This window comes from Lampetra planeri, chromosome 2 (genome assembly GCF_965212315.1).
Source record: "Lampetra planeri chromosome 2, kcLamPlan1.2.h2, whole genome shotgun sequence".
In the NCBI taxonomy this organism is placed as follows: Eukaryota; Metazoa; Chordata; class Hyperoartia; order Petromyzontiformes; family Petromyzontidae; genus Lampetra; species Lampetra planeri.
In genome coordinates this window covers 27,483,408-27,509,960 of record NC_136108.1, presented here as the reverse complement: position 1 = coordinate 27,509,960, position 26,553 = coordinate 27,483,408, and the positions used below count along the sequence as shown (strand labels likewise).

The following is a 26,553-nucleotide window of genomic DNA, read 5'->3' as shown; positions in this document are numbered from 1 at the left end:
CAGCCCTTTGTCAATCCACTGCTGTTTGAAGGCCTCCCTACACCTTCTTGGTCATGCGGGTAGTTTGACCATACTTCACCGCACTGGCTCGTGCGTTTATAATGGAGAGGGGGCCAGGTTCCGGCCGAGATATCGCTACTGATGTTGGCCGTGGACGGGAATCGAACTCGGGTTGCAGGTTGAGCGTGCACAGTGCTACCGCCCCACCTATTCGGTGATATTTGTTATCACTACAGAAATCCGATCAAACTGAAGGTGAAACAAAATCAGGAAGTGCCAAAATCTTTAAAAATATATTATTCTTGGGTTATTCTGTTTCATCATGAACAGCGAAAAACTCATAACTCTTGCTGTAGCAGTGTGTGTTCGGCAACAGGAGAGGGATAAATACGACAGCCCTTTCCTCCCACCTTCAACTAAACCAGTCGATGCTTATAATCATTGCAAAAAAATGGGTGCTTCGCATCGCCACAAAGTTATTCGTTGTTGTTGAAATATTGCCGAGATTGGCTAATTCTGACATCTGGGTATTGGAACGCGCGTTCTGCACAGGTATGAAAGTGCCGCACGTACGGCGCGAAGGAAGTTCCACATCCGTACGTCAGGGACCCTTCACCATCGTTGTTGTATGAAGGGTCGCCAAACCCCACGCTGCTCGCGACGCGAGCTCGTTCGCTGCTCGTTAGCTGCTCGCGAAGTTGGACCTGGGCCCATGTCGTGTCAATTCCCGTCTACTGTCGTAGCGAAATGCTGCACCCTTATTTATAACTGTGTATGAAGATGAAGCGCGGTGGAACTTTTTTTTTAAATGCGCATATGTCATCGGTATTGCGTTTCAGTGTTTATTTCTTTTTGACTGCTTGATAAGCTTAATTTTTACACTATGAGATCTCTTTTACCAGTGGCAAAATATAATGGTAGGTTTTTACCCTTTTAACTGGTACAAAACTGACACCTTTATTCAAGGCATCATGTTTGCAATGACCACAACACAAGTAGTCAATAAAGCAAACAAAAAGAAGCAACTCTGATAAGGATAATAATATGCACTGTCCTTGAAGTTGATTGGCCCACACCCGAGACGGCTTTCTTTAGAGCCTAGTCCCTACACCAATGGGGACTAGTGCATATTATTATCCTTATCAGAGTTGCTTCTTTTTGTTTGCTTTATTGACTACTTGTGTTGTGGTCATTGCAAACATGATGCCTTGAATAAAGGTGTCAGTTTTGTACCAGTTAAAAGGGTAAAAACCTACCATTAAGCTTAATTTTAGTTTTTTTCGTGGTAAAATATTTCTCAACGATTGTATTTTTTTCAATCACACTGCATTTGACCGCAACTCTTTCCATTGAGAAGTAGAGCCACGTGTGTACATTCTTGCCTTCCACCACCATCGCAATGTGCAACCTCCTCAAACGTTGCAGAGCCACCAACAGAGTTGAGCATTTGCCCCTACGCCTGCTTGAGAACAGTGGGATGCTCTTCGGCTCGCGTTCTTGGGGTTACACCGAAACATTTATCCCAAGATATTTTTATTTTGCATTTCAGTCTCTCGCCGCGAATTGCTTTTCCTCACTTAGAGGGAGACGTAATACCAGAAGAGCCGACCTCGGAGATTGGACACCGACTGAAACAGCTGACAGATCTAAACGGCAAGGTCTTGCGGTGACGTCACCACCGTCACGTGATCAGCGTTGACCTCTTGACCCTTGAAAGCGACGTCGGTCAACGTTTCTCACGGAGGCGTCTTGGAGATCAGCGTTTAGGTCGTCTTCGCCACCCCCCCCACCCCGCCGCAATAACAAAGACGGCCATCGACCTTTCCACGGCGTCTCGAGACACCGTCGCATTTGGGCGTTGCGTAAATCCAAATGGTCATCGCTTCATGTGAAACGATCGGCGTCGTCCGGGGCTCCTTTGAATGCACGTGGCTTTATTTGTAAGTGGAAATGCAGAAGGGAAACACGGTTCATGTAAAAAAAAATTTAAGGAGTGGCTCAGTGTTTAGCAAAATCCAGGCGTACTGCTTTGAGTGTGTTTCGGGATTGTATGTCCGCGTGTCTTTACAGACATATACTCGTCATCGATGGGATTAAAAATGTGCACAAAACTGTCATCATGAGATTTTTTTACACTTTTCAAACGCTTTACCAAAATACGTTTTGCAAACTTGTGACGTTATTTTTCACTGCATTCGGGTATTGTTTCGAAAATATCGTCAACACTAAATGACAGTTTGATTTTTGTGTTCTGTGTTTTGAGTGTGCTTCCCAAATGTTTTTGTTTAAATGGCCAAAGTTTTAAATCTGCGTAATGTGTGTCGGATAAATCCAACAGTTGAAAAACCCCCGACTTTTTTGTCCACGCTTGGCATCCACACGTTTGTAATTGTGCTTTGGGGGAAAAAGAAGAAGTCATATTTGGTTGTTAATTTGTTTTGTAAAACTATCATCTAACAAAAAACGCATACTCTGTACTCCACAGCCCACCGCAGGTCTGAAGTGAGAGAGCTGCAATGTCACCAGACATGCACGACGCATCAATTCAAACTGAAACCGATATCACATGCTGAAGATGTGCACGTCAAATTGTGTGCATAAACCTGTTACGGGGTGCCGCGGTGGCGAGATGTTAACTACCTCGCCCGGTGTACAGGAGGTTGTGGGGTTGATACCGACCCTGATGTCTGTATGTTTGGAGTTTACATAATTCCTCACCGTGGTCGCGTGAATTTTTTCCCCGGGTCCTCTGGTTTTTCCCTCGACGTTTATAAAACATGCGTTTCGAGTATTTGGCTGGGCCTTATCTGGTCAAATAAAAAAATAGTTGATTATCTGTTTTATGTGTGCTGGGATTCATGTGACCCTTGCAGCCACTCGAGGCACTCCGTTTAGCGGGACGTAAAAATAATAAGGCATCGATTCTTGATTCGAATCGCAACTCCAAATCGTGGCAATTCATCCTTTTAAATTGGAGGTGAATGACTCCGTGCCGATCCCTCGCTCCGCATCATTGATTGGTGTGGTCACAGCTCGTGCTTGGTATGTAAAACTTGGCACACAACAGCCCACGCGTGACGCTTGCGCGATGCACTTTCTGAAATATTTTTTAAATAATTACGCATCCCACCCCCCCCCTCCACACAAAAAAAACCGAATAGGTTGCCAATCGATCAACTTCGTTACGTACGCACTAATCTACACGAGCGGCAGGTGACATTATATGAACGATGAGCAAATTAAACTCTAAGATCCTCTCACTGGGCTCCAGCTCCCATGTGTTGCCAGTTCGACTTTCAAATTCCGCCGCCCCCAACTCTGCGCTGGGTGGTGGGGGGGGCTTCATTGACGAACCTGAACGGTCACCCCCACCGTGCACCCTGCATCGTAATGTCTTAGCCGCTGTCAGGACGTATCCACGCCCTGCTGGTGGAGTTGGCAGGACTGAAGTGCGACTTTGGGCAGAGCCGTCCCTCGGGTACGGCAAAGCGGGGCGACCGCCCGGGCCCCGCACTTTGGCGGGGGGGGGGGGCGCGCTTGGACGTCACCGTGTCAGATGTAATACTTCCGGTTTAGTTTTTGAAGGGGTTGGGGGGGGGGTGCCCACAGTGGATTTTGCCCCGGGGCCTCCCCACGCACCCCTATGGACAACCCTCACCGTGGGTCAGCGTTGAGGCTGAACGGATGCCGTGTTGTGTAGATGTACTGCGTGGCAGTAATCACTTTGTCAATGAGTCGGGACAGGGTGGTGGGATCGTGGTGCCGCTGGCATCCACGTCGGGTGGTAACTCCAGCGCACGCGGAGTGCACGGCGGACAGCCAGTCACGCGGCGAACAGCCAATCACACGGCGGAGACAGCCAGTCACGCGGCAGTGAGGGCACGAGAGGGCATACGGGGCAACACGCGTGGCACTCAGATTTTCACGATGAGTGGGAAATAATGATTTTTCTTCTCAGCTTCACGGCCTCGGTGTGCATCTTCCGTTACGTTACCTACAATGCCCTGATTTCCAGGAGCTTGTTCGTGTGGTTGGATCGTGTAAAGGTGGGGGCCACTTTAATGAGCTCTATATTGAGGTGTTGTTCGTGTCTCTCCGAGGCAGGACAGCAAGTAGGACACTGATTTCTTCGTGCTTTAGAAATCCCATGCACAAAACAAGGAATTGGCCAAAAAACCCAAAGTAGGATACTCCTGAAAATTTACCTCAAGATTTATTGGGGCTTTCCTGGGAAAATAATTAAAAAAATTATCTTACTACTACGATAGAAAAATCGCCAATCAAAATAGTTCAGTTCCCAGCTGATTGAAGGTGGGGTTGTAAACACTATTAAAGTCCACTTTATTCTTATTTTCGTTAAAAGCTGCTTAAATATTATTACTGCATCATTGCTACAGGTTGGCTAAAGAGATTGTGTTGGGTAAAACAAGTGATTTTTGAGTACTGCACTTTTAAGTAAAAAAATACAATCGTTTAAAGTTTGAACATTTGTTGGATACATTCTTAAAATTAACATTGCACTGAATTACACTTACATTTTTTTTATCATACGAAAATAATGATGGTACACTTTTTTATCCAAACATTTTTATTGTTTCTTTACAAGGTGAAAAATGGGCTTGGGAAAATGTGTACATTGTCATTTGTACAAATAGCAGTGAAGACTCATTGCGATGCCTAACGCAGGCGCATCTTAAGATGTTTCCAGAAGTGACTTCTTAGCCGTGTGGCTGTACCCTCGTCAGAGCATTTGAGCCAGCACTGCTGAGCCACCTGGGTTTGAATCCGGGTGACATCCGCCCTAAACTAAACTTGATAACTAAGCAGTGTCTGCTTGACACATCTGTACCTCCACATAAAAACATCTAAAAGCATTTATTTTTACGTGAAGGCACGGATATTTATAAATGGAGATAGTATTGCTTTTTCTTCTTGGTTCTTTCGGTAAAGTCACGTAGAAGGGAAGTAATAAAATAATAAAAATAAAACATAATAAAATAATTCTCACGACGTTTTTGTTTCCACAATGGTGCAAACAATCATTCTGAGCTAAATGAAACTTGGTTCTCAAAAAAGTAGATGATCTCCGCCTAGCCAAAAACACTTCACGCATTTAAAATAAAAACCCATTATAACATATTGCCGTTTTACTTTGTTTGGTATATTCCGAACTGTTTTAAGCAGGGATACACTTTAGACTTTTTAATATTGACGAAAGATATAAAATACAAATAGAAAGTACGAGTGCGTATATATTTTTGAATACTTTATGCAAACATTTTGACTCCCCCCCCCCCCCCCCGTATATTTCTGGGCCAACCAAAGGTAGAAAATGGGGCCAAAATGTGTTGAGAGAAAGGCGATTGAGGTCAGACGCCATTCCAATAGAAACACCCCCAACCACAGCGACTTGCTATTTTAATTCCCTGGCTCATAATCCTCTGGCAAAAACACATTTACCATGCTGATAATAATCATCATCACGGTGACGATGTTAACTCACTCGACCCCTGCAAGTCGCGCACTGGCTGTATACCAGGTGCGTGTCTCGTCTCTCACGGGACACAATCTGCATCGTTCAGTTTCGGTGCGCCCGTAAGAATGATGACAATTCGCAGTCCTTTGGGGGTCAACAACCTCCCCCGTGCCCTGTCGGCCATGGGGTTGTCTGGGCGTACTTGAACCACGCCGCTCGTCAGTGCTGGTCGGTGATGGAGGGCGGTGCCCACCAAGGCCAGCTGAGACATCGCTCGTCGTCGATGTTAGCCGTGGCTGGGATTCGAGCTACAGGCCCGTTGGGTTCGAAGCGCGCTGGGTTAACCGCTGTGCCCACCGCTGCTCCCCCTGTTGTATGGACCGTATGCGTATTTAGAACTGGGATATAGCCGATTGCTGCAGTATTCGATGAAAGCTGACGTCGTTGACGTCATCAGGCGCGTTCCCGCTGGACGTGGTTTGTCAGGGGTTTCCCACCTTCGAAAGGCAGGAAGTGGGGTCGGCTGCCATCTTTAAAGGGAGCCGAGGAAGTTATTGCAAAGAGAGAAACTCAAGGATAGCTGTTTACCCTTTCTGGCAATAAAACGGATATTAAGATGTTCGGACACCAAATGGAGACCTTTTGCACGGAATAAAGTCTGTATCAACCACACGTACTTGTTGGTGAACATGCAAAGAAAACATGCTCTGATAACACCGGTCAACACACTTTTTCTGGCATAAGGTATTCCAACGGGTTTATTGTAATTTTGGGGTGCTGATTCCAAATCTGGCATCAGTTTTTGTCTATCACAGCAGGTTTTTGAGATATCAAATATTGCATTTTCAATAAAAACTGCAGAAGAAAAATATTAAATAAATGTGGATATCTACATAAAATGATATTGTAAACACACTATCCTAAAAATACAGCACCATATTTTAACACTAAAGCAGTCACTGACTCGCAACAACTTGCAATCATAAGTGACAGAGTTAATTTCGGGTAAAATCAATGAAAATGGGGTATGCCGATGGCATAAAAATTATGTGTGGAATCAGCACCCTGAAATTAGTCTAAAACAGCTGCAAAAGTCCAGGCCAGAAAAATGTTTTTTTTTGTTGACCAGTGTAATTAATAGAATGCATGATGGCATTGTCTTTGAAACGGATTTGTCGTCTTTCTCACAACACGCCTTTTGGTGTTCTCTGGTCTGACACTGGCAAGACTAGGTCCTCAAGAAGGCTGTCTCTGGTTTAGACCAATCGGTTTAAAAGACAATGCCATCTATTATCAGAGCATCTTTTTGTTTGCATGTTCACCACAAGTACGTGTGGTTGATGCAGACATGATTCCTTGCAAAAGGTTTCTATTTGGTGTGTGAACATCTCAACACCTGTTTTATTGCCAGAAAGGGTCAAACATATTGTTATTTTTTCATACTTTGATACTGGCAAAAAAGGTCCCATGTTATTACAAGTAGAGGCTGTCGATGTCAGTGTTGGTTGATTAATCGTCACAGCTCTACATTTCTTTCGTACGGATGTTTACGTTTTGTGTCGCCATAATGCTTGTGAATTTGCAGTGTCAGAAATCCGGGCTATATATGGGCCTCACGATTGTGACTCATTGAAACATTATTCATCCCCGGACACCGATCTTTCCAAATGTTTTTCTGGGTTGTTGATAGCTGTAAAATAATAACACGTTGCTTATTTGCCCGTACTCGGCGAATTGTTACGGTCAGAGAGAGAGACACCGTGTGCAAGAAGACACCCACCTGCAGACCAGCGAGGTGACCTGCAGAAGGGCAGTGAAACAAGTAGGTTGCTGACCTGCCCCCGTGCGTTTTGTTGTTCGTCGTGTCAGCTTTTAAGTCTGGGTGTTTTTCTCCAGAAGCTCCGTTTTGCTCGCGCACACAATAGGACTTCAGTTCTTGGAAAGGAATTTCCGCAATATTCCAGGCAGGGCTTTGGTGAAAAAAGCCTTGAGACTCATTGGCACTTTCCTGGGTAAACTAAGGTTATTGATACCGAGTTGAGTCCTTCAAAAAGGGGCTCACATGGCTACTGAAGTTGCTATATTCATGGCTTGAACTTTCAGAAGTACGTATAATTACATAGGAAACTAACCGTCTATATCGCTGTATATTGCAACTAAAAAAAACCCTGTAAATTCCGCTGGGACTTAGGGGGGGCTGAAAGAATTGGGTGTTGGACGCGTGTGGTGTTTATGTGGTCGGCGTGGTTTTGGTGGCGTTCTGTTATTTTGCTTGTTTTAAGCGACAATAAAAGATGTTTTGAGTAAGCGGTCTTTTGCAAATGCTTGTTGCTGAGCCGATTACGCGCACAACCGATGGGCTCACACCACACAATACAAAATACGTCCATACATGGTGGTGAAATTCAAGGTCACGTCACGCAGATGAGATTAAGGACAAGGGGGGGGGGGGTCGGTCACCAAAATAACAAGATAATTTTTTTTGTTCGAATTCGGTAAACAGAACAAAAACTCACCGTTCTGAGGGACGTAATGCACTGTGGGTGAATACGAGACGACGGGCGCTCATCAATAAAAAAGTCGCGACGCAGCGGGGAGCGCAACTTGGGGGCCGTCCATAAATGACGTCACGCACCTAGGGGGGGGGGTCAGACATTTGTGACGAGGGGGGGGGGGTGAGAAACGTGACGTCACATCAAAATGCGAAACTATAAATAAATATAGACAACACGTTCTACTTAATTAAATAGACTTTTTAATAAATGTTTTTACCTACAACATCAGAGTGCAGCGCTACAATGACAATAGTTTAAAGCGATTTGAAGCATGTTTGATTTTTTTTGGGGGGGGGGGGCAGAGCTTTGTGACATTTGTGGGGGGGGGTCTGACTTTTTGTGACGTCGTGTGATGAAGGGGGGGAGGGGGTCAAAAATCGGCGAAAATCGCGTGACGTCATTTATGGACGGCCCCTTGTACGGTTTGGGGTGCGATGTGGCAGCGTCACGCGACGCAGAGGGGCCCAGTCGGTCACCACAAGGGGGGCCCCGAATGAACAGATACACAAGTTGAAGATGTTCTGACAATTTATTTAAACAAACAAAAAATAACCCGTAAAAACAAAGTTTTTCACTATAAATCCTTTATATGCGTGGCGGCTAGAGTCCTCTCGTCCTCTGGCTTGAGATGGCTGCCAACTATGGGTCAGATGATTGCCTGCTACCATTAAGCAATTGGTAGTTAAATATAATTTATTTTTTCCTAAAAAGTGTAAAATTTTAGAATTTTTTTTCAGGAAAATAAATTGTCACGCACAACGAGTCTGTGTGCAAAATGTCAGCTCGATTGGATCACGGGAAGTGGGTTAAAAAACGACCGAAAGATTTGCACGGTCGTAAGCGCGCAAGCAAGCAAGTGAACTTAATATGAAGGATTTAAAAATATATACCAACGTCAATCACAGCCCACCCTGCGGATGTGGGCGGCCACTGTGGACGAGTGGCGTCCGACCAGACCCAAGGGTGATCTCAAAGTTCCCCTCCAGCTCGATGATGAAGCGGCGGTCTCCTGGCTCGGTGAGACGAGCGATACGATAGTCAAACAACTTTTTTTTTTAAAGAATCGATGGCTAGAATTTCTTGGCTGGCTGCTGGCTGGGCGCCTCTCCATCACAACCTCCAACTTGGTTGTTGGTGGCTGCGGGCTGTTACCACGCAAGTTAACTGGGTAACCGGGGATCAACGGGATTTTCCGTGCCAATAAACATTTCACTTGAAACGGTGGGAAACAAAAACAACGTTTGGAAGACGTCAAACAGATCGTGACACTGAAGAGATGGGGAGGAATTATTACAGACGAATGACACGGTTAATTTAAAATTGCTCTGACTTTTCAAGTTGTGCTCCTAGTAATGCCGCTATTTCGCCAGAATGTCTTCACATCCTTGTCCAATGCTGACGTCACGGAATCTTTATGTGCCGTATCCATGAATTGCTCATACGAATATTCTCTCTCTCTCTCAGAATCGACCGACTGATGTAGCAGACGAAACAATCATCTTGTTGAACGATTGTAATCCTTGACGCGGCAATGTTAGTTTTCTCTGTTGTTCAAGGTTTTCTCAGTGTTATTCAATGTTTTTATATGGCATAATTAACTATTTTTGTGCTTAAAAATCTTTAAAAAACTATATTTACATACAGTTCGTAGGAGTCTGGAACGGATTAATCGTATTTACGTATAATCCAATCGGGGAAATTAGGTTCGAGTCACGACCAAATCGGGTTGCGATCAAAGTTATGGAACGAATTATGGTCGTGACCAGAGTTTCTACTGTATTGCACTTCTTTCGCACCGTACGTAGCCAGCCGTGCTAATTGGATGCACGTGTCGAGACGTGCATCATACAATCTATTACAACAGAATCGTATGCCAGTTGTCAATATACCGCTTGAAGATGTCCCCACGCCATGTCAGACGGGACGTGGCACCGCTCGTGGTGAAGAAGGGGTTGTTGGGTGACAGACGTTCAAGGTCCCGCTTCCGACACCACTCGTCACACTTCATGTTCACCGTGGCCGGGAATGAAACTCAGGTTCCACGTAGTCACGCTTACAACCACATCTCTGTAGCGAATACACAACACCGCCCTGCTGTCTGTATCGTGTGCGAGAGTCAGATGTACCTCTGCTGCCTGCACGCCTCGTGTGAGTGCTGAATGCATCTCCACGTGGTTCCGTCACGCATCTCCACGTGCTCGCCGTTCCTCCCCAGGCCACGTGGTTCGCCTCTCCTGGTCACGTGACGCCGCTCGAGGCCACGCCCCCACCGCCACCCCCACCGCTTTAGAATCCGCGGGCGCTCGCCCAGACAGGCGGGGAGCCGCTCCGCTGTAAACCCCGTCCGCCTTTGTCTCTCCCCTTAACCTCCCCCCCCTCCACGTACCTCACCACCACCCCCCCCACCGCCCGCCTACTTTGTCTCTCTCCCTCTCCGTGAACCCCGCGCCGTCGTGAGAGGCGGCGGCGAGGAAGCGGCGGTAACGCGCAGCCTCCCTCGACACTGGAGCCCCTCGGACCAACACTGTAAGAGCACTGTACATACAGTGCACACACGCACTGTACAGGCGGCACACACACGCACTGTACAGGCAGTACACACACGCACTGTACAGGCAGTACACACACGCACTGTACAGGCAGTCAGCACACGCACTGTACAGACAGTCCACACGCACTGTACCTGCAGTCAACACACACACTGTACAGGCAGCCCACACACACTGTATAGACAGTATACACACACTGTACCTACAGTCCACACACGCACTTTACAGGCAGTCCACACGCACTACCTGCAGTCAACACACGCACTGTACAGACAGTCCATACACGCACTGTACCTGCAGTCAACACACGCACTGTGCATACAGTGCACACACGCACTGTACAGGCAGTCAACACACGCACTGTACCTACAGTCCACACACGCACTGTACAGGCAGTCAACACACGCACTGTACAGACAGTCAACACACGCACCGTACAGACAGTCCACACACGCACTGTACCTGCAATCAACACACGCACTGTACAGACAGCCCACACACGCCGTGACCAACAGTTCCCCACTATAACCACCTCGTGTGTAAACACATTGTCCTGCGGAGGGAGCTGGTAGAAACGTTGGGTTGCTCGGTCAATGGCCAGGGTCAACTGCGGCGTGGTGTATTCCGCAAATATTCCCGACTGTGAGGGCGGGCACAAGCCGGCGTGAGTAGGTTAAACGTTGAGTTTTATAAGGGCACCACGGGGTGACCAGCCCCTCCCCTCCCTCCACACCCAGCCCCCCCCCCCCCTGCACGACGGACGGACACAATAATCCCCTGTGGGCTGGTGTAACCAGGAGGTTCCTACCAAGTACAACGACTCTGACCTGTCGTGTTGCCTCACCTCGTGCGCATCTTGTGCTGATCGCTGCTTTGTCGATCTCTAAGTGGTTTGAACGCGTTCCGAATTACGCGAATGATGCGTCCCTTGTACAATTGGGTGAACGTGCGCGCGTCTGTGTGGCGATTGTCTGGGCCGGTTCCTGGGCCTCTCCCTAGGGTCGACTCAGCCTCAAACTGGGGGGGGGGGAGGAGAGACAAAGGCGGCCGGGCGTGGTGCTGGCCACCCAGACCCCCCTCGTGTGTCACAGTGCCCGGCCTTTCATAGGAGCTGCTCGCTAACAGCACTTGCCCCGACAGTCTGTAAAGGCTACACGGGGATCTTTGTCTTTGCGTCTCTGTGTGTGTGTGGGGTGTGGACGGGGGTCACGGTGCCGCATTGGTGCGTCCGCTGCGCCGAAGATCTCTGCCCCTCTAGGTTCGATTCCCGCCCACGGCCAACACCGGTGGCGATTATCTGAACCGGTCATGGGCCTCCCCTAGGTCGACTCAGCCTCAAATGAGTACCTGGTATGATGTGTGAACATTGCCGCTGGGGGGAGACAAATGCGGTCGGGCGTGGTGCTGACCACCCACCCCCTCGTGCGCCGTGCCGGCCTTCATTGCTGCTCGCCAACAGCACTTGCCCCTACAGTCTGTTAAGGCTACACGGGGGGTCTTTGTATGGGGACGGGGTGACGGTGGTGCACGTGGTTGTTCCTCTGCACTAAGATCTCGACCCCCCGGCTTGAGTCTCCATGAGTAGCTGGTAACACTCGGCACTGGGGAAACAAAGGCGGTCAGGGACCATAGGGGCCGTCCATAAATGACGTCACGCACCTAGGGGGAGGGTGGGTGGGGTCAGATATTTGTGACGATGTGTGACTGCAGGGATTCATCTTCTTGGTTCTTTCGGTAAAGTCACGTAGAATGGAAATAATAAAATAATAGACGCTGTCTTTCTGACAGACCTGTTCTTCACCTGAGGACGGCTGTTTGCGTTGTGGCTGAAACGTCGTGAGAATTTTTTTAATGTTGTATTTCTATTATATTATTATTTCCATTCTACGTGACTTTACCGAAAGAACCAAGAAGAAGAAAACATCAACAAAAATCCGTTCGTCCTTGCCAGACTGGTAACGAGTGCGTGGCTGAATTCGACCGCCGAACACTTCTCTACAAAATCAAATCACACGCTCTTTCGCTCAGCCTGCCATGCCCTGCCTTTCTTTGTCCTCCCGTTTCATAATTGCCCCGTAATTGCCTCGCCTCGTTGTGAAGGAAGCCCCGTTTCACGTTCGTCACAGTCCGTTCTTCCTCTCGCCATGCAAATTGTTGCCGACCTCAACTTCACACCACCACGTGACGCTTGACCCTACAAACCCGATATACCCACCTCGTGCAGCGTCAATCCTAGCTGTCTCTCTGTCAGTCACTCCCCCCCCTTCCTGCTTGGGGGCCGTCCATAAATGACGTCACGCACCTAGGGGGGGGGGGGTCAGACATTTGTGACGATGTGTGACGATGTGGGGAGGGGGGGGTTCGAGAAATGTGACGTCACATCAAAATGCGCAACTTTAACTAAATACTGTATAGACAACACGTTCTACTTAATTAAATAGACTTTAAATTTCGATTTAAAGCTTTCGTGACTGCAGGGATTCATCTTCTTGGTTCTTTCGGTTTAGTCACGTAGAAGGGAAATAATAAAATAAAAAAAATATAACATAATCAATTTAATTTTATAATTATTTAATTAAGATTTATTTTTATTATTTTATTATTTCCCTTCTACGTGACTTTACCGAAAGAACCAAGAAGATAAATAGACTTTCTAATAAATGTTTTCTCCTACAACATCAGAGTGCAGCGCCACATTAAATACGCACTACAATGACAATAGTTTAAAGCGATTTGAAGCATGTTTTATTTTTTTGGGGGGGGGCAGAGCTTTGTGACGTCATGTGTGAGGGGGAGGGTCTGACTTTTTGTTACGCCGTGTGACGAGGGGGGGGGTCAAAAATCGTCCAAAATCGCGTGACGTCATTTATGGACGGCCCCTTTGTGCAAAATCACGTTTCCGTTCTTTCTCGCTTCTGGCCACCCTGACTCGGTAACAATCTGCCCCCACGCTTCAAACAATCAGCCTCGCTCTCTCTTCCCTTAAAGCTCTTAACTTATCATCCCTCGCTTACCCCAAACACCTCCTCTCCCCCCTCCCTTCCCCCATCACAAACTCCATCCCAATGCACAACTTCCCCACTCATCGTCAACCACTCATCGTCACTTTCATCCTCGTTTATTCCACGAGTCGTCGTATTCATGCACCGCCATCCCCTCCCATCGACTCATCGCAACTTCTCTGCTGTACAAAATAGCTAATATGTTTCTTAATTTCGATTTAAAGCTTTTGTGACTGCAGGGATTCATATTCTTGGAAAGATCCAAGAATATCTTTCTTAATAACAGGTTGTTTTGGTCTTGGTTCTTTCGGTAAAGTCACGTAGAATGGAAATAATAAAATAATAAAAATAAAACTCTGTCTTCTCGACAGACCTGTTCTCCACCCGAGGACGGCTGCTTGCGTTGTGGCCGAAACGTCGTGAGAATTATTTTATTATGTTTTATTTTTATTATTTTATTATTTCCATTCTACGTGACTTTACCGAAAGAACCAAGAAGATGAATCCCTGCAGTCACGAAAGGTTGTTTTGGGTTCGATCACGTAGATATATAAATGTGTCGTTAAACCCGCCACCACCCGACACAGCCAATTAGTCGGGGTTGTCACGTCAACAGAACGTGACACGAGTACAGTAACGAATTGGTAGCTAAGCCACGGTGAGACTGGTTCGTGCTTGGATGGGTGACCGCCACATCCAGCAAAGTTGTTATTGGCTCTAGATTTGAAGCTTTCGTGACTGCAAGGATTCATATTCTTAGGTTTTTTTCGGTAAAGTCACGTAGGTAAAAATTTAAAATTAATAAAAGTAAAATAAAATAAAAATCACGACGTTTCGGAGGCAACACAAGCCCCCGTCTTAAGGTGGAACAGTCACAGCACGATAGCTGTATCAAGTGAGAGAAATTCCAAGAAACCCGTATTTTTATATATACTGGTTGAGGGTGGGAGGAACCAAGGTAGGCCCTGAATATTATTTTTGTGAGGTTCGGTGCGGCTGAAGCACGCTGTTAGGAATGAGCCTTTGTTGTGTTAACTAGGTGCGGATGATGTAAAGGTGCATGTAAAAGGGACTGAGCCTTTTTGTTATGTAGAGATGATGCGGCTGAAATCGCTGCCAGGAAATTAGTCTTTGTTGTGTAGAATGGTTGACTGAGCCTATTATTATTGGCTGCTGTGGAGATACGTGGTGGACAGAAGAGGGCAGTAGAGAGAGATTACCATTGCACCAGACCTCCTTCACCAGCCCACACAAACCAGCGTGGTGAAGTACACTCGGATAACCACCAATTACAAGCACGACGCTGGGAGGCATATCCGCACGTGCAGTTTATATTTTGTAAGCCTTTTGGTGTTGTCCAGGTTTATTTTTCCGGTTGCCTTGTTATTTTCTCTGCGTCGAGATATTCTCGCGTATGATGGACTTCTTTTGCACAGTACATAGCCAACCGACAAACTGAACACAAAAATCAGTTCTAAAGAAGTGAGTTTTCAGGAGGATGACGATCGCTTGTGTTGTGATCGAAACGCCGTGACTTTACCGAAAGACCCAAACAATATAAATTCCTGCAGTCACGAAAGCTTTAAGTCAATGTTGGGGTAGAAGTTCATTGTGCTACCGTTGCCTGTTCAAATTCCTCACCCTGGTCTACAAATCCCTTCATGGTCTTGCCCCACGCCATATCTTGCCACTCGTGTACCTTCCTACGTCGCCTTCTCACCCTCTACGCTCTCAATCTTTGCCGTCTCTCTCTGACCCCCCCTCCTCCTTGTGCTCAATACACGCTGTCTCTCTCTCTCTTCCCGCCCCCCCTTATCTGGAACAAACTTCCCCTCCACACTAAGCAGTCACCTTCCCTCACTAGTTTCCGCTCCTCACCCCACGACCCCCCCAAAATCTCCCCCTCATAACCGCCATCATTACCGTTCCCTCTTCATATTCTCGTTACATGGCGATCACTCATTCACCCCATGCATTCAATCCGTTCGTCATCATTTACTGTCATCAGTTTGGCTTTCACCGAATTCACGCATCACGGATTTGCCCCCATTGCTTCCTCTCATCTATTTTATTGACCTCATCTGCTCCATGACATGCACACACGTTGTACCATTGTTAATTCTGTGTAAAGTGCCTTGGTCAAGTCGCAATATAAATTCCATTCAGATAAGATTTAACCAGGCTGGATCGGTAGGCAAGCCAGCCTAAATGTTGCTAACCGGCGAAGATGTTCCATTATGCGGGGGGGGTCCACGTTTCGCAAGCATAGAGAAGGGAGGGCATGACCGTGGCCGAGATGACCCGAAGCTTCGTGTAGAGCGACAGACCAGGTATCTTCCATGCAGCCAATGAAAAGATAATGCCGCTTGACTGATTCGGAGTGAGACCTCTGCTGTCTGTACATTTCAACTAAGCTATTAAACTATTTATTTTTATTTTTCCAGGTAAGACCCACTGAGCTACTTAGCTCTTTTTCAGAAGTAACCTGGCCATGGATGATAGCTCGACGAAGTGGTTCATCACATGGAAACATATTGCAGTCAAATACTATAAACACATGATGTTCATTCTAAATGTGGAGGGACAAACCGGAGGACGCGTAAAAAAGAATCCACGCATCCGCGTGGAGAACACAAAAGCTCCAAATATACAGCAGCAGGCCTCAGAGTCGGTATCAAACCCACGACCTCCTGCATACCAGGCGAGGGAGTTAACATCTCGCCACCGCGTGGCCCAACATTTAAAAAGCCCCTTTATATTAATTTTAATGCAACGGTCACAGGATTGGTCATATCGGTCCATGCTCTCGTCCCATGTCCCGCTGTGGTCCAAGGTTACACCAAGGGTACAGTATTTGAAAAGGCGTGAGGACTTTGGTAGCCCGCGTACTGATAGCTAGCTGCTGTGCTTGCAGTTTCCACGTGGCAGTGATTATTAATTTATGGTACAGAGTAACACGGATGGTATGTAACTAACTAGCGGGCAGGCCAATCTTTGTTGAGGTTTTGCGTAGACGTTCGAGCACATTTGTTTCTTCCATTGTTAAACAAATTGGAAGTAATTTTTGTGTCTTTGCATCATACTCGCGAGGTCTGCGTGGAAATGGAGTCTTACATAATAATTTTGCGGGCATGAGTAAACTAACGTTTTGGTTTTTAGTCAGATGAGAACCCAGAGACTCACGATAATTTTTTTCAAGGGAAGGACTGTACTACGAAAGGAAGTAGAAAAGTGGATAAAGAAAAATTGCATGATTCTTGTTCACGAATATTATGAGCGCAAAAGACGTGGAAATCGGCATGCTCAGACTTTATTTGTCTCAGCTGTGCCTGTTCCCAAATCCTGAATTTGATTGGGGGTTGACTCAGCCCATCATGTATCTAGCATCGATAAAATAGGTACCATGTTGTGTATAAGTCAACAGCTTTATTTATAGACTCACCCCAACCGTAGGAATGATGGATTTCCACCACTGGCACGGGACTGTAAACAGGAGATGAACACTGCCCCCATGCTCATTTGAGCAGGAAATCTCTTGGACATTTTGGCGGCATCATCGTTGTCATGAGAAGCAGCAGCAAATGCCTGCTGAGTTTTCGTGAAACTTGCCATTGCAGTGCCCTCCTAAAGCGGTTTTGCAACTCGGTGACGCATTCCCGGGTAAACGATAAACACACTTCTCTGGAGGTGTCGCCAAAAAGTGCTGCCCTCCCCCCCCCTCAATGTATTCGCGTGCCCGCGTGCTAATTGGACCGCAGTGGCGGCACCCTGCTCTGGAGCAATCTCCATGGCTCTGTTCCATGTGGGAAGGGCCCCCTCCGTCCCCCCACACACACACAACCTTGGCTGCGACGCGCGCCCGTGCCGCCACGTTACGTAAGCTTTTGTTTTCACGTTGCTGGCGGGGAGAAGGTTTTGTTTCGAGTCCCGTGAGCGCCGAGCGTCTGCCCGAGAAAGAAGAGGGAGAGACCGCTGGTGCAAGGTAAAAAAAAAGAACCCAACGTGGTAGCCATCCGCGTTTCACGTACGGCGCCGTGTTGGTGACGCTTTTGTGCCTCTGTGGCAAGAAGGGCTGGCCGAGGTTCGCATCCGGACTCGGGTGCCGTCCCGTGGTGGAGTTTCGTGGAGAGGAGCGGCCGTCGCCCTGTAACGTCATCGCCTATGATGCGCTTTTATTCTAAGGCAACGATTTAATGTGTTTAGTATTTGTGCTTATACACCGTCACCAAATAAGACGTGGAGTTTTTTGTACGATGTCTCTCCCCCCCCCACCCCCATTCTGCGTGGGCTTTCTCCAGATTCTGCGGTTCCTCCCGTAGCTCAACAAAACTAAACGATGCAACTGGTATTGGCCAAGATATGACGATACCGAAAAATGTTTGCTGCAAATTGCTCAATTGGTATTAGACATAACCAACGTTGCATCCTACTACGTAAAACTTGACAAAGACAAAGATCCCCCCCCCCCCCGTGTAGCCTTAGCAGATTGTTGCGGCAAGTGTTGTTAGCGAGCAGCAATGAAGGCCGGCAATGGCGCGTGAGGGGGTGGGTGGCCAGCACCACGCCCGGCCGCCTTTGTCTCCCCGGTGGCTATGTTTACACACCGCACCAGGTACTCTTTTGAGGCTGAGTCGACCTAGGGGAGGCCCAGGATCGGTTCAGATAATCGTCACTGTTGTTGGCTGTGAGCAGGCATCGAACTCGGCCTGCCAGCGCGCTAACCGCTGCACCACCGCTCCCCACAAAAACTTGACAACAGCAACAACCGCCATTCGCCACGAAGTGGCGGTGACGTCACTACGGCGCCTGTACCAGGCTATGTCCATGTTAAGGCCACGGGACAGAACCAGGTCCCATGGGTTGACTGACTGAGATGACTAGCCGATGCCAACTTGCTGTGCTTTAGCCGCCTGGCACTCTGCTCGTTGTTGTGAGCGTCGCTCCTCTTCCATCCGTAGTTGTTGGAGGGCGACTGCCTCCAACTGCCCAGTAGCGTCCTTCACGAGCCTCCTCCACAGAGGCCGATCTTGACACCACTGGTACCAGTCATCGGCAAATCCACTCAACTCCACGTCCTGTACCACATCACTCCATCTCTTCTCTAGCCCGTGCCGCGCACGTTTAGCCCCCTCTATCCGGCCAAACAAAAGCTGTTTAGGCATGCGGTGGCAGGGCATGCGAGCTACATGACCCAGCCAACACAGCCTTGCCTGCCGGAGGAGCTCACCGATGGGACTTTTTCCAGATCTTTCAAGGATTTATGAGCTCACACAATCCAGCCTGGTTAAACCCAGGATTGATTGTAGGCAGGCCAGCCTAAAGGTTTCTAAACGGCGAAGATGTTCAATTAAGGGGGTCCACGTTTCGCAAGCATAGAAAAGGGAGGACATGACCGTGGCCAAGAAGACCCAAAGCTTCGTGTGGAGCGACAGACAAGGTAGCTTCGACACAGCGTTACGCAGCTGATGAAAAGATAATGCTGCTCGACTGATTCGGAATGAGACCTCTGCTGTCAAACCAGAGCCGGTTATGAGCACACTGCCGAGGTATGGAAAATTCTCCACTTTCTTCACAACTGCCCCATCACCAATTGGGAGTTTTGGAAAATATCCAGGTCGGTGCTTCGTTTTGGTGGGGCTGATGGTAAAGCCCCATCTCTTAGTGGCACGCTCCAGGTTCAAGAGCAGCGCCTCCAACTCCTCCTCTGAATGAGCAGCAATTACCAGATCATCGGCATACATAACATGGTTGACCAATAGCGAGCCATCCCTTGACCGCACCCGAGCATCGATTAGCCTCCCATTGTATCTGTACCAGATGGAAATTCCTCTGGTACAGCCATCGAAGGCTTCACGAACTACATGGTCGAAATAGATGTTAAATAATGTTGGAGCCAGAGGACATCCCTGTCACACATCAAGGTGAACAGGGAATGGCTCTGACTCCCGGTTACGTATTTTTGCCTTGGGCCTGCCCACCATCATGAAGGCCCTTCATGATTGTGAGCAGAGAGTCAGGGACTCCGAAAACACGAACTGCCCACAGCCCTCGTCTACTGATGGTATCATCGGCCTTGACCAGGTCAATAAAGCAGAGGTGTAGGTCCTGTTGGAATTCCCTACACCTCTGCTGTAGCAGACGGACAGAAAAATATGGCATCTGTGCAGGACCACCCTTTCCTGAAACCACATTGGGGCTCCTCAAGCCTCTCCTCAGCGTGCTTGGCAAGGCGATGCTGAATAATACTTGTCGGGACCTTTCCCGGCACACTGAGGAGGGAGATGCCCATGTAGTTATTACAGTCTGTGCCATCCCCGTTATTAAAGAGGGGGATCACCAGGGCATCCTTCCAGTTTTGTGGAACCCCTCCAAACTTATTATGATCTCATGTAGGGCAGTCTGCACACAAACGCCACCCTTGCTCAGCATTTCGCTTGGGAGATCATCTCTGCCCAGTGCCTTTCCTGGTCTCATACTCTGGATCGCCTTTAGTACTTCCTCAACAGATGGCACCTCAGCCAGCCACTCACAGCGGGTGACTACTTCTTCCAATAATTGAGGCACGGCAGCCTCAGCAGGTTTACCAGCCCGAGGGATTTCCCCTCCCGCAAGACCTCACAGAAATGCTCAGCAAATCTGCAAACCTATTCCTGGGGGTCGGAGATCGGATCACATTTGTTTCCCCTAATGATGACAATAGGTGTGGTGCTGCAAGTTACTTTTTTGATGGAGTCAAAGAGTAATTTCTGATCTTGCCAGGCCCCTCCTGACAAACGATCTTGAGCTTCAATGAGGCTTTTCCCGGGTAGACAAGCGGAGTAGTGATACTAATAATGCCGGTGTTAGCTACACTGAGCCAGCATTGCTGAAGTCTGGGGGTCGGTCATGTGATGTTTTACCGGGTTCCCAAGTGTCGTGAGATGATGGGCGAAGCCAAGTCACCAGAAGCTGTATATATATGTCTAAATATATATCGTATTTTATTTCGTTTGTTGCTTAATTGTAGTCATCCAGCAATGACGACTAATATGTTGGTTTTCTTGCCATGTGACAAACACTTTGCAGGGCATTGTAAAACTGTGCCACGCAGTGTTGGTTAAGAGATCGGTGAGGGCATCCCAACAATATTTGTGTGATGTCATCTTCAAGGGCGGTGTCCTCTGGCGCACGGTGATGTTACACCGCTTGCTGCGAGGGTTCCAATTGGACATTTTGTCTCATTGTAACGCGACGCTGGCACCATCGTGATAAAATTAAGATTCATCGTGATACATTCGGGGAGGCAAGAGCAAACGGCATGATAATGTTTATTGTGCACCATTGATATCAACTTCCTCTAAAAGCATTTAGTGCACAACTTCTAAATAATTAGCAAAGTGTATCAGTTCACAAAACGTTTTAACCCTTGGCCGTTCCGAGATGTCTGCAAGTTGTAGGGTGGGGGGTCCTGTTCGCTGCTGAATCTCGGAACGCGCAAGCCGTTCGCATTTATTTAATTTCGAGAGGCGTAGCGCCGTTGTTTTTCAAGACATTGTATTTGACGCAGAGAACTGTCGCGACACGACCGCACTCTACGATAGCTGGCGCCAAACTGTTTCACGCACCCTCCCGCATTGCCTTGTGGGAGCCTCGGTACTGATGAAGTTACTTAATTTTTTCTTCTTGTTTCGTTCCGATGACGTACACGTACGTACGTAGGTCAACCAATGGTGTTACACGTGCGTCATCGCAATGGCAAAGGGTTAAGTTGGAAGTTCATTATTCAACCGAAGGTTTATGTCCTTAAACAAATGCCGCTTGAAAACACATCCCATGTAGCCCCGACGCCGATTGACATAAAGGTAACAGGTGTAACGATGCCGTGATTTGTCGAGTAATGTAGATTTTTTTTTAAGCTCATGGAAACATCGTTCTAAACTAATCTATAGCTACCCGCCAAATAGGTTTGGACATGCTGGGGCAAGTTAATTGATGTACGAGTATATAATCCCATCTAGTCTTCCTGTTCAAGACTTGTCTGTACAATTAAACTAACATTTTTTATTTTACCAGGTAAGGCCCACTGAGCTAAGAGCTCTCTTTCAGAAGCGACCTGGCATAGCACAAACGATAGCTCAACATAGTGGCTTATTATCACGTGGAAACGTATTGCAATCAAATACTTTAAACGCATGTTGATTCTAAATGTGGGGGGAAAAAGCGGAGGACCCGGAGAAGGGATATCGAAGTTTTTTTTTTCCGATCGTATAGCTTTTGGTCTCGTGGGGGTGGGGCGGGGGGGTCTCGTGATGTCCTCTACAGTCGCCAACAAAGTTCACGATTGCAGCGCCGAATCGCTGCAATTGTTGCGATCGATTTGCCGGTGCGCTTGCGGCAAATCATCCTACCGCCGCCGCCACCGCTGCTGCGAGGTTCATCTCTTGGCGGCGAAAGAGGTCACTGTTGAGTTTTTCTTCGGTTTGCTTCCCACTTTCATGTTTTCAGCTTGACTTGTTCGGGCAGAAATGCGTGGCTCACCGCCAGGTGCTGTTGCAAAGGCGTCAACCTATTTTGCACGCCGAGCGTACGTGCGCAGTACGGGCCGCGGATTATTAAAAGGCGCTCTCCGGCCAGGTCTGGGTCGGCACGCGATGTAACGTGAGCTGGGGCAGGCACGCCACCACCGCTGGTGTGTGCGGGGGCTCGTAGGAGGGGGCTCTTCCCTGACCTGGTGATATCTCTGTTGCTGTTGTTGTTGCCGCTGTTGCCGCTGCTGCTGCTGCTGCTATTTCAGCTTTGGCACACGGCGCCTGAAATTCTGGCGTAAATTTAAATTTTGGCCGAATGTCGTTTGAGCTGTCAGTGTAGCAGTATCCGATGTCGGTATTTCTGCTTTCTTTCTCTTTGTTGTGTGATCGTGTTGCATTTTATACGCCGTATAATTGCAAAAACCTTGAGATATAGTTGCGTTTAAAACATGTCTTGAAAACTCGCCTCTTTTAACTGGCCTTTAACCCTCTAGTTATAGCCGTTTACCCTGCACATTCTGTCTATTTCCTGCTTTCCTTGCAAATGTGAGTTATTATATAATTACTTTTGAGAGAGATTGTGAGTCACAACAGTGTGAGAATGTCAGGGTTGAATAATTAATCCCCCCCCAAATGTAAATTGTTGTCATTCAGAGGGTGTTGGCTCATTTTATGAAGAGAAGAAGCGTCGTGCCCTACAGCATGGTTTGTTCTCGGCAGACCGAGAACTCGATGTGGGTGGTGAAATCAAACGAGTGAAGTTCCCGGAAACGGCAGCCGTGGTCGTAGTAGCGGTGGAAGAATAATAACGGGGCCTGAGCTTTTTTCCGTGCGGCTCGTGTTGATGTAGAGCGGTGTCTCTCAAACTTTTTTGGCTCGCGGATCACTCGGCCGATGAAGACATTTCCACGGGACCACCCAGCCCCCTACCCAATGGCGGAGCCAGGATTTTCAGGTCGGGGGGGGGGCAACCCCTCCAGCAATGGAAAATGATAGAGGAGTTGTTAGTAAGTAAGGACTTGTTTTTTTATCCGACGCGTGTGCGGCGATGGCGCGGCCATCGATCGAGGGTCGAATTCGAACCGCGTTTGTGTGATCGGCATCGCGCTCGCTGAAGGTGTTGATGCCTTCAGGGAAGTCGTGTGCTGTATACGGAACTGCGCACAATTCTGAGTCACATAACTGCTTTGCCGTTACTTATTGACTCAGACTATTGTCCTATCATCTCATAGAGTCCCTGGCACGTAATAATATACTACACAGTGGCAGTGGGGGTCGCAAAATGCCGATTTATTACTAATGAACCCCATTGATCCGATCGAAATTAGGGATTCACTTCTCTCCCTAAATACCAGTAATACAAAATAATTCATATTTTCTGAACATATTTTTTATGCGGGGGGAGGGGGGAAGGCATTTACATCATTGGGTTATAGTAGTTTAATCAGGGTAGTTTAACTAGTTTAATGAAATTTCACGAGTAAAATATTAATTAACGTCTGAAACAAATGGCATGAACGTTGCCATTGTTTCCGGATCGACCTTCGTTTCCATCACAGCCCTGCGGACCACGTGGAGGACTGTTGCGGACCGCCGGTGGGTCCGGGAACCGCACTCTGAGAACCGCTGGTGTAGAGCAACGTCGGCAATTTTCCATTGGGGTGGTTGAGCCAGATGGTTGCGTCAGGAGTAGCGGGAGTGGTGTATCGCTGCGATGAGGCCTCCTTCCTAGTTGTGAATCGAGCGTTGAGTCGTATGTTCTACGGTTCTTGACATTCTCCATTCGTGCATCAAGTATCATCCGCTTCTGCCATGGTTTGTACGTGGCCGGTGAGCGAACAGTGGGAGTGAATCAGCCAGTGCTGGATCATCAATTGTGATGATCCCCAGAATATATGTATGTACGTTGAACTTCTTTCGCACCATACGTAGACAAACGTGCTAATCGGAGGTGCGGGGGGGGGAAATGCCAACAAACTAAACACACTAAACAGTTCTAATGAAATGAGATTTCAATCTAGATTTGAAATTGCGTAGCTCCAGTGGCTTCCTAATATCGTAAGAATGAGCGTTCCAGACGGCCGCAGTGACCGCCTTTGTTCGATGGTTAACCAACAGCCGCTGCGAGGATGACCGCAGTTTGCGTGCTTTATGCTCCTTGACGAGATCAGCAAGGTTTTGTGGTTTATTTGTGGCAGGCACTTTGTGTGTCATGAGTTCGACCTTCATGTATTCGTTCAGCAACCTGGAAGCCAATGCAGCTCAGTGAGCACCGGGCAGACATGGTCGGATCTTGCAGTACCTGTCACGCCACATACCAAAGAATGTTGTACACACTGCAGCTTGGTAATATTTTTGCCAGACGTCCCGTAGAGTAGTGAGTTGTAATAATCAAGCGTTGTCGATACTATAGTAGCCGAATGTGACGTACAGCCCTGATATGAAAATTATAGGACCTGACAATATTTTGCAAGTGGTGATCAAATGACACACAGCCCACGATGGTTAGCCAAAATCCGCTGCGAGGGTGACCGCAAGTTTGCGTGATGGTTTATGCCCCTTGACGAAATCAGTGAGGTATCGTGGTTCATTGGTGGCAAGCACTTTGTGTGCAATGAGTGGCATCTTCACGTGAGAAGCCGAGGACTTGAATGCAAAATCAAACATTTGCCTGCCGGACAGAGGGGCACCCACGGCACGCGTGAGAACACTTCATTGACATCGCGTGGGAGCGGCGCTCGGTGTTTGAAAGCGCGCGGTCTCGGCGGCGCTGACTCGGCATTCTGACACGCGGAACGCTGCCCCCGCATCGCCCCGGCCACTTTGGCCCACTCCCTAATCTGAGATGAAACGCTACGCAAGCAATGGACTCTGGCATCTTGACGAGCGGACGTACACGTGGGACCAGTTTGCGCTGTTGCACCGCTTCTTCGGCTATAGGGACGATCGCCCTCGACTTGTTGCAACGTGGTTCTTCATTTGATCCACTCGGCGAGGTGGCTGCTTGACTCGGGCATAATGTACGTATGTACGTTTGACTTTTTTCACACAGCACGTAGCCAACCGTGCTAATCGGAAGTGCGTGGGAAGGACTATAAATGAAACACAAAGCAGTTCTGAAGATATGAGTTTTCAATCTGGGTTTAAAAGTACACAGCTTCAGTGGCTTACTAATTTGGAAGGTAGAGCGTTTCTAACGGCCGCAGAAGCGCATCGGAAAGCGCCCGATGCAGTGACCGTCTTTGTTTGACGGGTAGCCACCTGTGTAAATGTTACATCTGGTATAGCATTCATCGTTCACAATGCAGGTTTTTTTGGGTTCGATCGCGTAAATATATAAATGTGTCGTTAAAGCCGTCACCACCCAGACACAGCCATTTAGTAAGGTTTGTCATGTAAACAGAACACGCCACTAGTACAGTAACAAATTGGTATGTTCTGTTTCCGTGACAAACCTTACTAAATGGCTGTGTCCGGGTGGTGGGGGGTTTAACGACACTTTTATATATTTACGCGATCGAGCCCCAAAAAAAACTATTGTGGACGATGTTGGTCGCTAAAGCCTACTCCATGTTAAACATTCATCGTTAAATTCGATTCGTCATTAATTCCGCCGATTGCCAAATTGCGCTGAATGTGCCCGACCTCGTCGGCATTGAACCTGGATCGTGCCGGGATGGGTGCCCACCTTGCACGGTAAAGAGGTGAAGTCGGCATTGTGCAGCACAACCCACCGGGTTTATGCAGTACCCCCCCCCGCCCGCCTTCACAAACCCGCACTGTCCAGCGACGGGGAAGTATGGACAATTCTAGATTTGAAGCTTTCGTGACTGCAAGGATTCATATTCTTAGGTTTTTTCGGTAAAGTCACGTAGGTAAAAAATTAAAATTAATAAAATAAAAATAAAAATCACGACGTTTCGGAGGCAACACAAGCTTCCGTCTTCAGGTGGAACCGTCATAGCCCAACAGCTGTATCATGGACAATTCGTGAATTATTAGATTGCTGAATATATCGCATGTTTTGTTTACTTAACCGGCCGTGTTAAGATTAAGTGGTAGCATCTTAAGGCTCAACCAACCAAATCTGGGTATGTCATTTGGAGAGGTGACTTGCTCCAGGCTGGTTGGCTGCTTTGTTTATGCTTCTGTCTTGTATGATTTGTTGTTTTCATTAAGAGATTATACATTATATCTTCATTGCAATCTCACTTTTGCCTTCTTCAACATTTCTAAATGAATATCTCCGATTGATTGGCATGTGCAAAACACGCAAACTAAGACCAGGGGTCACCAACCCGCGGCTCCGGAGCGGCATGTTGCTCTTCAATGTCTGCAGTGCGATTCTTGAAAATTCGGAAGAAAAAAAATGTCTCTTCTCCGACCTACGTGACATGACCGATAGACCCAGAGAATAGGAAAAATGTCTCTTCTCGTTATTTTGGTTGGCGACCCCTGACAATA

At 47.7% G+C, this 26,553-nt stretch overlaps 1 protein-coding gene across 1 annotated transcript in view; it reads left to right on the top strand.

Moving 5' to 3' along the window:
• Positions 1–10,313: 10,313 nt before the first annotated feature.
• The window catches only part of KIDINS220 (kinase D interacting substrate 220), a 118,350-nt gene continuing 102,110 nt past the window's right edge, over positions 10,314–26,553 (top strand). Inside the window, exon 1 of the mRNA XM_078603257.1 lies at positions 10,314–10,557. The gene's annotated coding sequence lies outside the window, so the exon portion shown is untranslated. The remainder of the gene's footprint in view (positions 10,558–26,553) is intronic.